We start from the raw sequence: 11,827 nt of genomic DNA, 5'->3' as shown, positions 1-11,827 counted from the left end.
ACTCTTTCCATCCTTGTCTAGAAATCATACCTTGGTGATTTTGTCATAAAGGGAGAGGGACCAGAATGGAAATCAGAGAAAGGGCTTCTTCATTAAAAAGAAATAAATTTGAAAAGTTCCTGAGGCCTGGCTGAGTCGGGGGAGCCCAGCCTGCTGAGGCTGATGAGTACCTGGAGGGCCTCAGCCACGACTATCCTCAGACTTTAAAAATGTGGGATGTAAAGGGACACATTCATCCTCCAGGAGGAGTGCTGTCACTTGGTGTTTGAGAAGGGGTACTTAGAACTACGGCATTTCAGCACTTGCCAGCAATGCCCTGGGAGGACAGGGATATTGGAAGCCATGGGCCACATAATTGGAGCTTGTTGAGAAGCTCCTTATGAGAGCAGCCGTCTGCCCACTGTGAACTGTGGCCTTCGGGGGCAATTCCTCTTTACTTCCTAGCAGGGGCTGTTTTCTCCCCAACATAATCCAATAACCCCACTGAAACTTTGAATATCATCACCCTTTCCTGTTGACCATGTTCCCCCATTGTCAAAGTCAAAGGTACATGATTTGAACTCCTTCCAGAGAGAAGCCAGAGGCACCTTTTTTTGATGGTGACTTCTTGGCTGAACTTATAATGAGGGACAGTGAATGCATCTGTGCGCTGGGAGCAGGGTTGGTCTGTCATTGCTCCTAATACCCAAGCTTTCCTCAGCCTTTTCAGGCTTCAGATGTTACATTCACCCTAATTCTTCTTCAGAGTATGTACATCTGCTCAGATACACAGATGCACATCTTCAGATTGCTAGTAGACAACTCATGGTTTGTACTGATAAATACAGAGAAGTAGAAAGCTTTGGGATAAAGCAGAAATTATATCTAAAGAATAGATACCTATCATTATACCCAAGAACACCTGCAGTTTTAAATGATTCTTACCTCTTCAAATTAAAATTCAAAGAATTCCTAGTGATCAATGCCTGATGTCTTTGAATGATTTTTCCTCCCTCCTCTCTGCGCCTATAAGATATTAAACATTCCTGAGAGTGCCTTAAGAGACACCTGCCCCCAAATGCAAAATCTCATTCACAAAGCAACCAGCCTTCTTTCTGCAAGACTTCTTTCAGAAGGGAGAGGAAATCTTTCTGGTTCTTTTTAAACAGAAGGCTCCAGGAGATTCCTTTAAGCTTGGAGAACTTTTCAGAAAGCTTCTAATTCATGAATTAAATCTACATCCTCCTACCCCACCCCACCCCTCCAAAGACATTCCACATTTCTTTCCCAGTTTCAAAAATCAAGGCAAAGATCCTTACCTTTCCCAGCCAGAATTGGACTGACACTGCTGCCAGCTCCCGGCCAGGCCAACAGCTAGCCAGAGACGGTGATGCAAATCACTACGCTAGGGACTGTAAACAAAGTACTCACCAAGGCTTAAACACAATTAAGGGATCAGAGAAAAATTGATGAGAGGAAATTCCTTAAGTGCTGTTGTATTTTCTTCCATATTTCCCTCTATGAAAATGGAATCCATGTATTTTTTTTTTTTTTTTTGCGATATGTGGGCCTCTCACTGTCGTGGCCTTTCCCGTTGCCGGATGCGCAAGCTCAGCGCCCATGGCTCACGGGCCCAGCCGCTCCGCGGCACGTGGGATCCTCCCGGACCGGGGCACGAACCCGTATCCCCTGCATCGGCAGGCGGACTCTCAACCACTGCGCCACCAGGGAGGCCCCATGTATTTTTTTTTAAAGGGACCCAAATTTGGAAAGGGTGTCTTCCTTTGTTTTTCTTTCTTTGTATCCTCATTCAGGCTTCCATTTTCAAGGTTTTCCCTATCCAAACCCCCATTCTGATACTATCTCTCTGTAATACTGTGAACCTGCAGAAAAGAATTTGCAATCCTTGTTCTATACTTCTAGGAGTGTGTGGGGTTGGGAGAGTATGTGCAGTGGGGAGTGAAAAGGCAAATTAATTTTTTCACCATAACAAGCAAGTAACAGAGGAGTAAAGGAAGAAGAGATCCATTGATGGCGAAATGGCATTTGGTTCCTTGTGTGGACCCTCTCTCTAAAGCCAGAGGAGAGGTGTTATCAGTGCTGTTCATCAGAGGGGTGCAAGGCACCATGGAAATGCTGGTACACAGGAAAATCACATGTCTGAGCAACTGAGCTAAACTTCCACCAAAGGAATCATGAAAAGCAGAATTAGGAACACTTGCTGCTCTGGAGAAAATTCCCCCAAATTTAAAAAAATCTCGTTTTACTTAGAAACAAGCCAGAAACAAAGTTATTTAGGGAAGGGAGGTATAGAAGTGGAGAAGGGCAAGGAAAATCGTGAGTACCATGACCAAAAGGAGATTTTGCCTGTTTTCCTTCAGGAGAAGACAAAAGCGTTCAGTTTCTCAATTAGAAAGGGTACTATTTTGTTTTTGCCATGGGTCGATGCTGTTGAAGACCTGGAAATTTCTCTTTTGGGAACACACAAACTTTTCATTTTGTGAAGAGCACCCCCATGTGCATTCAATTACTCTCCCATATTTACTTTCAGTTTGCTTTTGCTTGGTGTGGTTGATTTGGCTAATTTTCAGCAGGCCTGAAGATGCCAGTTCCTCCCAGTTCTCTGTCCAGTCGCCACATGCCTTTGATCTCCGTCATCACCCAGTCCAATTGGATTCAGTGAGATTTGGGAAGCTGGCCAATTTTTCTTCTTTCCAGTGCTTCTTTGAAGGGTGTGTCTGCATTTAAGCTCTGAAATTATGGACACTTTGGAAAGTGATCTGTGCTTGTGTTTTCATTTTGGATAACAGGTCATATTATTTCTACTCCTACCCCTGCCCCAAAGCACTTCTCCTTGAGGTCTAGGACATCAAATAGGGAGATCTGATAGTAACAAGTGGAATAATGGGTATGCCTCAGATATAAGTATATATTTTACTATTTGCTGGTCAATTTTAAGGTACCCCAAACTCATAAAATCCACACAGATATAGAAAGGAAAACACATCTTTTAGATGTACACTCTGGTCACCATTCTCTTACCCATTTTGTTCTGAGTCACTATGAAATATTGCATAAACATGAAAAAAACAGAATTGCTGAAATCAAATAACATGGTGGGACCTTAGGGAAGGATGAATAAACTATTTTTCACTTCATCAAGAACTAATTGTCATTCTGGCCTCAGATGAGAAGAGCTGATTTTCTTGTTTCAAAATCTGAGTATATACTAAAACAGCTATGATAACATCCCCATGTATCTGGCACAATCCTTTATATTTGTGTACATTATATGTTTGGAGGCCTAAGATGAGGAAGCTCAGAGGTAAAGAGTTATAGCAAATTAGACTGACACTTTCCCAAGACAAGTGCACAGCACTTGGGTCAGCTTCCCCTACTGGGCTATGGATCATGTATTCAGAGGCTTGTAAGGCCCACCATTTTTGCCTTTTCCAGAGAAGGAAAGGGAGGGACAACAGTACCCTCCCCGCTTTGCCCCTCCTCTAGATCCCTGATAATATGGGGCCCTTCTATGCCTTCTTACAAAAGCAATCTCCCCCTAGCCTCTGGTGACAAATGTCACTTGCCCATAAAATGATGTGCACAAACATCGTGTGACCCCAATCCACACCAAATCGCGCAACATTTCTAGGTTTCAACATCAGTCTGGTCCTGGGGATTTGAAACCACCCTGTAACAAGTAAAATTTTCTAAAAGTTAATAATCTACAATGTTCTGTAAGGGTCAGTTAGCTTCTCTTGTTCCATATTCATAGAGCAGAACATACCTTCTGACCTTATTCACCATATCCCAGTTGTGTAGCTCTGGTCTTGAAATGACTGGCATGGGATGGGCTCACCAGTCTGGCCCTCCTCCACATAATGAAATATTCAGCTGAAACCATAGATTTTAAGCTCTGTGCTTAAGTAAGAGGAATGTTGAGTTTATTTTCACAAGTAGATTTTGTTATCTCCATGTTTTAGAGAAAGAAATGGGGGTGTAGAGGGTGCCACTATCCTCAGGTCTAACTCCAGGCTGCTTCATTCTGAGTCAACCTACATGATACATCCAGTTTGAAGAGGAGAGAACACAGTAAGGCTTATCAATCATCTAATATGCACCACCGATATACAGACCCTGTCTCAGGTCTTTGTATTTTTATTTTACTAGTGAGGAAACTAAAACTCAGCAACGTTAAGTCCTTAACTTGCCTGGGATGCACTGATACTTACTACACACATTTTGGGTGCCAAGAACTTGTTGAATGTTCTAGTTCAGCATGTAGAAACCAGTAAGTAAAGCATGATTTCTGCTCTCAGGGAGCTTACAGTCTAGGACAGGAAAGCCACAGGTAATCTCTCTGCTAGAGGGAATACCAAACTGCTATGGGAGACCCCTGGAAGATGAAACCAGTCTGGTCCAGGTGGGAGGGAAAGCTTCATGGTAGACTGGTACTTGACAGTGTAAGTAGGGAAGGAGAGAAGGTGATTCTAGTTGGAAGGAACAGCCTATATATAAACGTATCTCAGAAAAGTGCAAGTCTGCAGAGAGCTTTGAGTAGCCTGTGTGGCTGAATTTGAGAGAGCATGGGGCAGACAGGGAGCAGTCCAAATAAGACTGGAAATGGTTGCTGGTGAGATCATTGCCTCAGGGTTGAGTTTGGACTTTATTTTGAGAGCAATGTGGGTTTTGAATAGGATGGCATGGTCTGCTCTGTGCTTTGTCAGTAGTAGCCTGGCATTAAAGTGTTGGGATGCACAGGGCCGTGGGTGGGGGGCTGGGGGTGGGGAGTCAAAATGGGGAAGCCAGAAAGTGTGCAAATTAGAGAACCCTTGTGACTGTCCACATGAGAGTGCTGGGGGCCTGATAATGGAAAATGTATACAGGTGGGGAGTCACTACAATGGGTAGAATCGGTAAATGCTGGCAATGGATTTCACAGGGTAAAATTACCAAGGGAGAGGGGTTTGTAAGGTTTTTAAGCCTAAGTAATTAATAGCTTGGTGATACTATCAGCAGAAATAGAGGGCAGGGTGCGGAGGGTATACACTTAGTTTGGTTAGCATAGCTATCCATTTCTCCAACAGAGAGGCAAATGCTAGAGAAAGTGGCATTACTGCCTGACTACTAATTTGTGAAGCATTGTCTTAGTTGCCAAGTAATGCTGTCATAGTCTCACAGATGAATTTTCCACTAAAATTATGATTGAATTTATAATTCACTTCATTTCATGCAAACACACAAAATTGCAGATACATATGCAATATACATACATGATTTGAGATTGCTAACTTTCTGCCTGGAACAAGAAATAAATATTTGAAGAATTCAGATTTGAGACTTCAAATGTACTGACTATATGCAAATAATATATTGATTCAATTTTAAAGTTTAACTTTAAACTCCTCAAAAATAAGAGCATAAGTATGCAGTTCTTTTTGTACAGTGTCTAGCATGAAAAAAGCACCTCAAAGATGTTTTCTGGGAATGAAAATGTTTTCTTCTCCCACTGATCACTACTCCAAGGGTTCGTATAGAGAGTTCCAATCACTTCACATTTGGGGAAACAGCCTTTGTCTGTTATTAAAATTAAGAGCTAATTTTATGTTGCCCCATGAGTTAAAGCTTTAAAAAAAAATGGCAGTCCCAGTCCACTAAGGATTTCTTTAGAAATGTCCTGTTTTGGGCCTCATGCATTATAAGCAAGTCTTCACATTAGGGTTTACCAAGATCATGTTGACTGGAAAATCTCCCATAAGTTCCTGAAGGATAGTATTAGTGATTATATGCGTAAGGAAAGTTTTTGCCAAATAAATGAACAAGTAAAAGGATGACTCTACATTGAAATCAGATATAAACTTGAAAGCTCAAATCATTTTTCAAATGGATTATTTCAAAGTGTCCAGCTATTTAGTGCTAATTACATTAGTTATTAAGTTATAATTGAATTACTCAATTATTATTTGCATTTTCCAGTATTCTTTGGATGGTCGGTACCCTGTAGCCCCAACAAGAGGCTCTACTTAATAGTAAACAAATATTTATTGAACATTTAACTTGTGTTATATACTTTTTATAAATTTATTATTCCATTTAATACTCATAAATAATCCAAGAGGTAGCTGCCAGACAGTCCTATTATATAAATGAAGAGATTAGGGACTTGTTTGGGGAAGTCACCATTTAGAAGATGGTGAAGCCCAGAACTAGAACCAAAGCCTGTTTGACTCCAAAGTTTATCCCTATGCATTATTGTTTCTGTGTTCAGATGATATGCATGTTTTCTGTTGCTCATAGGAGTTTACACTCACCCCAGAATAAACTTCGGTTTAGAAAAAATTATTTTGCCAGAAAAAACATGCAATCACCTTCCCACAGGACCCCTGTAGTGACCCATTGATGAGAATAGGATGAGCTCAAGAAATTGTTTGGAAATATTTTTATCCACTTAAAAAGTCTCTGGTGTTCACAACGTGGGTGGGTAGTGGGAAAGGGAACCATTTGCCCAGCTGAACTGAGGTCAAACTAAAACTATTTATCTTATGAACTTATCTTACGGAAAAATGCAGAGAACAGATCCCTTGCTTTCTTTCTTTAGATAAAAATTTTAGTCTTGCTTCACAAAGGAGATGGTACCTGCTGTCTCCTTGTTTACTTAAGTAAACTATACAGGAAATGGGCATTATTGTCTTTGTAAAAGCACTTGTAAAACTTGATAAAACTAATGATCCCAAGACAGTGCGTGGCCACAGAATGAGAACACGATGTTTCTTCCATCGTGCACACTGAGGGCATCAGGTCCACTTTGAACTCCAACTGGCCACTGAGCCTGGTCAGTAAATCTGCCATCGATATCTTTGGATGACTTCCAATTTGAGGGGCTTGGTCTCAGGGGAACCTCTCTCCCCTGACTATTTCTATTTATCTTCTAAGTTAAACTTAGTTTGGAAAGGCTTCTTTACAGCTCTGATATGACTTGTTCTTTCTTTCTAGGGTTACAGGGTAAGGTTTTGGATCACTTCCACAACAAAATTAACATTTCTGACTCTATAGTCTTGTTGTGCAATGAAAACAGCCATAAATTGAAAATGAGGAAACTTGGGTTTGAATCATTTTTTTCCTTTTTGTTGACCTTAAGCAAGACACCCAACCTCTCAGTGTCCCATATGTCAGATCTCAGGGTCCCCTCTGTAGGTTCTTTACTATTCTTTCCTTTTATTCTATTTTAAAAATCCTATTTGGGGTCCTATAATTTCCAATATCATTATCAGAGAACGTAGATGAGACAACTTGGGAAAATAGCTAACACACTACCCTAGCTACCAGGAAATCTCTTTTAAAAAATATTCCCTGGTGCAGCATCTGTCAGCAAAGCCATTGACCTCTTATGTGGATATTCATCTATTTCCCTGAGAGGAGAGTTGCAGACATCTGGCTCAGAGACAGACCACAGTGCAAAGGTTTCCTCCAGTTCAAATCAGAAATTCTAGGATTGCAGTGTTTACACTCTAATTTCCACTCTTGCTAATCCAAAGCCAATGTAATAAGAAGTGTGAGGTGTCCAAGGAAATCAGTTAAGCCATAGATGGCAAGTTGAATTTGGAAGGCAAGCATCAGGGGCAGAATTCCCACTGGTGGAGCCTTACTCTGCTGTGACTGACATGTTGGGATATAAGTCCGAGATCTCAGCTCACATCTTAACGTGACAGGACACAGGAGCAGCCAGGTTTAGCGAAGACTGGTGGGAAAGCCCAAAGGTGAGTCTCTCTGGGAACAGGAAGCAGGTATTGCTGTATCAATAAGGCTCTGGGACACAGAATTTTTCAAGTTGGAGAAGCAATTGAGCTTCCCAGGTGCTGCCCAGAGTGTGTCACATGGAGCGTGCACTTCCTTAGTGCTTCTCCTGTCTCAGGTCACAGAATCTAGAAGGGAGCAGCTGTGCTGCTTTATGACTTGCATTAACACAGATTCCTATATAAGCACCCAGTTCAGATCCTCACATTATTGATTAGAGCAGAGACAAGGATGAATCTATATATTCCTCTCTTTCTGCAATTCCTTTTTGTTTTCTTTGTGGTAGGAGTATAATTTTACCACCATCAAATATATTCTGTATACCAGTGAGGAGTTGGACTACCTGCATGAGAATTGCACAGAGTACTTACAAAAAAAAAAATATATATGTGTTTCAGGGTTCTACCTAGACCTACTGTATTATTGCACCAGGATGTTTGGTGTGTGTGTGTGTGTTGGTAGGTCAGGAATCTGCATTTTTTATTCATATCCCAAATGAAGTTTGAGATCCTCTGCTTGACACTAATATAGCAAACTATTGAGTATGTGCACTTAACCACATGGTTCTCTGGTTAAAACCATCAGTGGTCCCTTTTCATTGAAGGGTCAGCTTCAGCTTAGATCAAATTGCAAATTCAACACACTATTTCATGTTCCTCTTGCCTGTTGGTTCTTACCTATACTCAGGATGATGTCTACTCATTTTTCCTGATATCTCAAGCAACACCTACTTCCCTGATAAGTCCTCCTCTGTCATTGGACCAGGTAGACCTGAATTTACTTCCACTGTGTCCCTATATTACTCTATGCTAGGGTGTCTCAACCTAGGCACTTTTGACATTTGGGGCTGGATAATTCTTTGTTGTGGGTGGCTGTCCTGCTCATTGATGGATGTTAACATCATTCTTGGCTCTACCCACTAGATGCCAGTAGCAACTCCCAAGCTGTGAGAACCAAAAATGTCTTCACGCACTGCCAAATGTCTCTTGGGGGGCAAAATTGTACCTGGTTGTGGACACTGCTCTACACTTACAGATATCATAGCCCTAGCCATATAATGTGGAAAGTTTCTGCTTTCTTGTTTATCTCCTCTGAGATTCTGAGAGTTCAAGAGTAGGGGGTTTGCAAAATGTATCCTTGTGTCCCCTGTGCCAAGGCATAGCACCTGATGCACAGTAGGCATGTAATACACATTTCCTTAGCAAAACTTTATTGAGGTACTAGATGTCAGAAGACCTGGATTTTAGCTTCTCTTGGTTGGCTCTATGGTTTAAAATGTGGTGACTCTGGACACATCAATTAGCATCTCCGTGCCTCAGTTTCCCTCATTGGAAACATCAGCATTATGCCTTCGGGTTGTATGTGGATGGAATGTGAGTGGGTCTAAGAAAGTGTAAAGTGCAGAAAGAAGCCTAGTCAAGGCAACGTGTCCTGAGGAAGACGTGCTGCTGTCATGTTTTTATCCTCCGGGTAGCACTGAAAATTCAGGTCTGTGCAAACAATACAATATTTTATAACAATATCTAGAGGATTTCTTTAATGTGGAACACTATAAATACTAGAAACTTTGTTGAACTGATTGAACCTGTGATATGGAATGAGACTACCACAAAGACTAAGCATAATGCTGTACAACACACTATAGAAACCCTAAAGTTTCAACTCCCTGCCCCCAGATACACTTGTGTGGGTCTGATAAAGACCCCGCCAGGCCTAAGGGAGCCTTCTCTGCTCTAGGTCTGTCTGATGTTCTGTGGCCTCCAGGAGCTGCCAAACCCATTCTTTGAGCCCTATTCTGTTCTGTGTTGGGACTGTGACTTCCTTGTTTCCTGACCTTTAATATCAGTGGCAGGAAATGAGCAGGTTTTGCACCTGTAACTGCACAGAACATGTGGCATTAATAAGGAGTCTCATCCACTCTTTGTAAAGATTTTTTCCTCTAATACACCCTACGGAATGCCTCTCCAGTTATTTATTACCTTCAAAAACCTCTCTCTCTCATTCTGCTTACCTACTTTTATGACTTCCTTTTACACCCTGGGCATGCCATCACTCTTGCCTCCATGCTCTCCCAACGCTGTGGTGGGCTGGTTTATAGATCTCCCTACCTTCTTTTAGCAGAATGAATTAGTTTCCAGGTTGAGCCCAGCTGTGCAAAACCTCTGTCACATGGAAGTGTGGGCTCTGATATGTGTGCGTGAGCGTGTGCGTGAGCGTGTGCGTGAGCGTGTGTGCGTGAGCGTGTGCGTGAGCGTGTGTGCGTGAGCGTGTGCGTGAGCGTGTGCGTGAGCGTGTGTGTACCACCATCAACTCTCCTCCAGCTGCAACCGGCCAGGACTTTCTCACTAACCATTTCATGTCCCAAACATGTAGGCTGCAAAAGCACTCACAAATTGTAAGACTATACAAACAAGTCAAAAAGTCCTGAACACATATACTGCTAGGGCTGCAAGAGGGCTTGATAACCATTTAGTCTAGCTCTTCTATTTTACATTTGAGAACATTGAAGCCTGCACAGGTTAACTGACTCCCTCTTAGTATTTTCTTTGCAGTTTCTGACCATGTCAGAAAGCTACCATGAATCATTCCATTACTTTTAAATGCATCACAGCTAATCTTTATTTTCCAATTTTTTCTATACTTCATGATCATCTCTTTAAGCTTAAAATAATAATTTCCTTTCAATATAGGGCTTGGGGATATCTCATCTGAAAGAGGTGGTAGGTGTTTTTAAAATAGTGAGTTCTGTGTATTTTTACAATAACACGTGGTTTAGAGCAATGACTAGGACCTTTTTTTCTATACAAGTTGACAATTATTCTGTTCCAAAATTTTTCTTACAATTTCTTTTTAAAACATCTTAGGCAGATTTCTGAGGTTTGTTTGTAAGAAGATGGCTCTGGAGGATATTTTTCTGCTCATTAGCCACTAAAATTTTTCTATTTTGAGAATTTTTAGAGAACTTATAGAATGGATGTACCTGGACTAGTTTATAAGATGGCTCTGGAGGATATTTTTCTGCTCATTAGCCACTAAAATTTTTCTATTTTGAGAATTTTTAGAGAACTTATAGAATGGATGTACCTGGCTACTAGTTTATATGAAGAACTCATGGACAGCTTTTTTTTTTTTTTTTTTTAAAGAATAAACAGTCAATTTTATTGGGCTCAGACTAGGAATCCATGGGTCTTGAGGACCTCTGTGAATTTGTCAATTTTCTTCTCTCTGTTCTTTTTGCCCTGCTTCCATAGCCTCATAAGCTGCTTCTTCTTCCAGTAATGGATCTTGGCCTTCTCCTTTCTTTTCTCCTCCAGGGTGGCTCTTACTGCCTGGGACTTCCAGCCAACTTCATGAGCCAGGCATCCTATGTTAGCAAACTTTTTCATAGGCTTCAGATGCACAACTTCGAGGGCAGCAGGAACCACCATCTGCTTTTTGTGTCATAGGGTGGTATGATCCCATCAAACATCTTGAGGTGGTCCAGAGCAGCCTGGCCTCTCTTGGTCTTATGGGGCAGCATGCTTGTGGGCAGAAGACAGCAGCCCTGCTCAGTGGGGCATGCGAAGACCCTGCTTCCCGACCCAGGCAGGCAGACAGGTGGCCTCAGATGGTAATGCGTGTGGAATCATCTCATGGTTGGGAAACTCGAACATGAGTGAGAAAAGTCCTCATCACCAACCTCATGGACAGCTTTATTGAAAAGCTTGGCAGCCTGAGAATCCAGGATTGTTCATTGCTGATCAAAAACTCTGTTTCCTTGGGGACTCAGATCAGTAAAAAAGTAAAATGAGGAGGGAGAGACTGATATAGGATTTCAAACTAGTTTTGACTACCTGACTTGAAGAAAAATCTAAGTAATAGTCCCTCCTTCCCTGCATACCATTCCCAACCCATTCTACCTAAAAATCCTTCGTATTGTGGGTTTTATTTTTCATTTTAATATTAATTGTATTTTAAATTAGGTCTCTAAGAAAGAAGTTGGCCTTTCTCATTCTTTTCAGAGTAGTCTGGGAAATACTACATCAATGCATCTGAGGAAAACATAGGAAAACAGG

At 41.5% G+C, this 11,827-nt stretch overlaps 1 pseudogene; it reads right to left on the bottom strand.

The window, feature by feature from the left end:
- Positions 1 to 10,939: 10,939 nt before the first annotated feature.
- Positions 10,940 to 11,292, bottom strand: LOC103073326 (60S ribosomal protein L13a pseudogene; annotated as a pseudogene).
- Positions 11,293 to 11,827: the final 535 nt, after the last annotated feature.

Source organism: Lipotes vexillifer, unplaced genomic scaffold, assembly GCF_000442215.2.
Source record: "Lipotes vexillifer unplaced genomic scaffold, Lipotes_vexillifer_v1.1 scaffold1101, whole genome shotgun sequence".
Classification (NCBI taxonomy): domain Eukaryota; kingdom Metazoa; phylum Chordata; class Mammalia; order Artiodactyla; family Lipotidae; genus Lipotes; species Lipotes vexillifer.
This window is presented reverse-complemented; position numbering and strand designations above follow the sequence as displayed.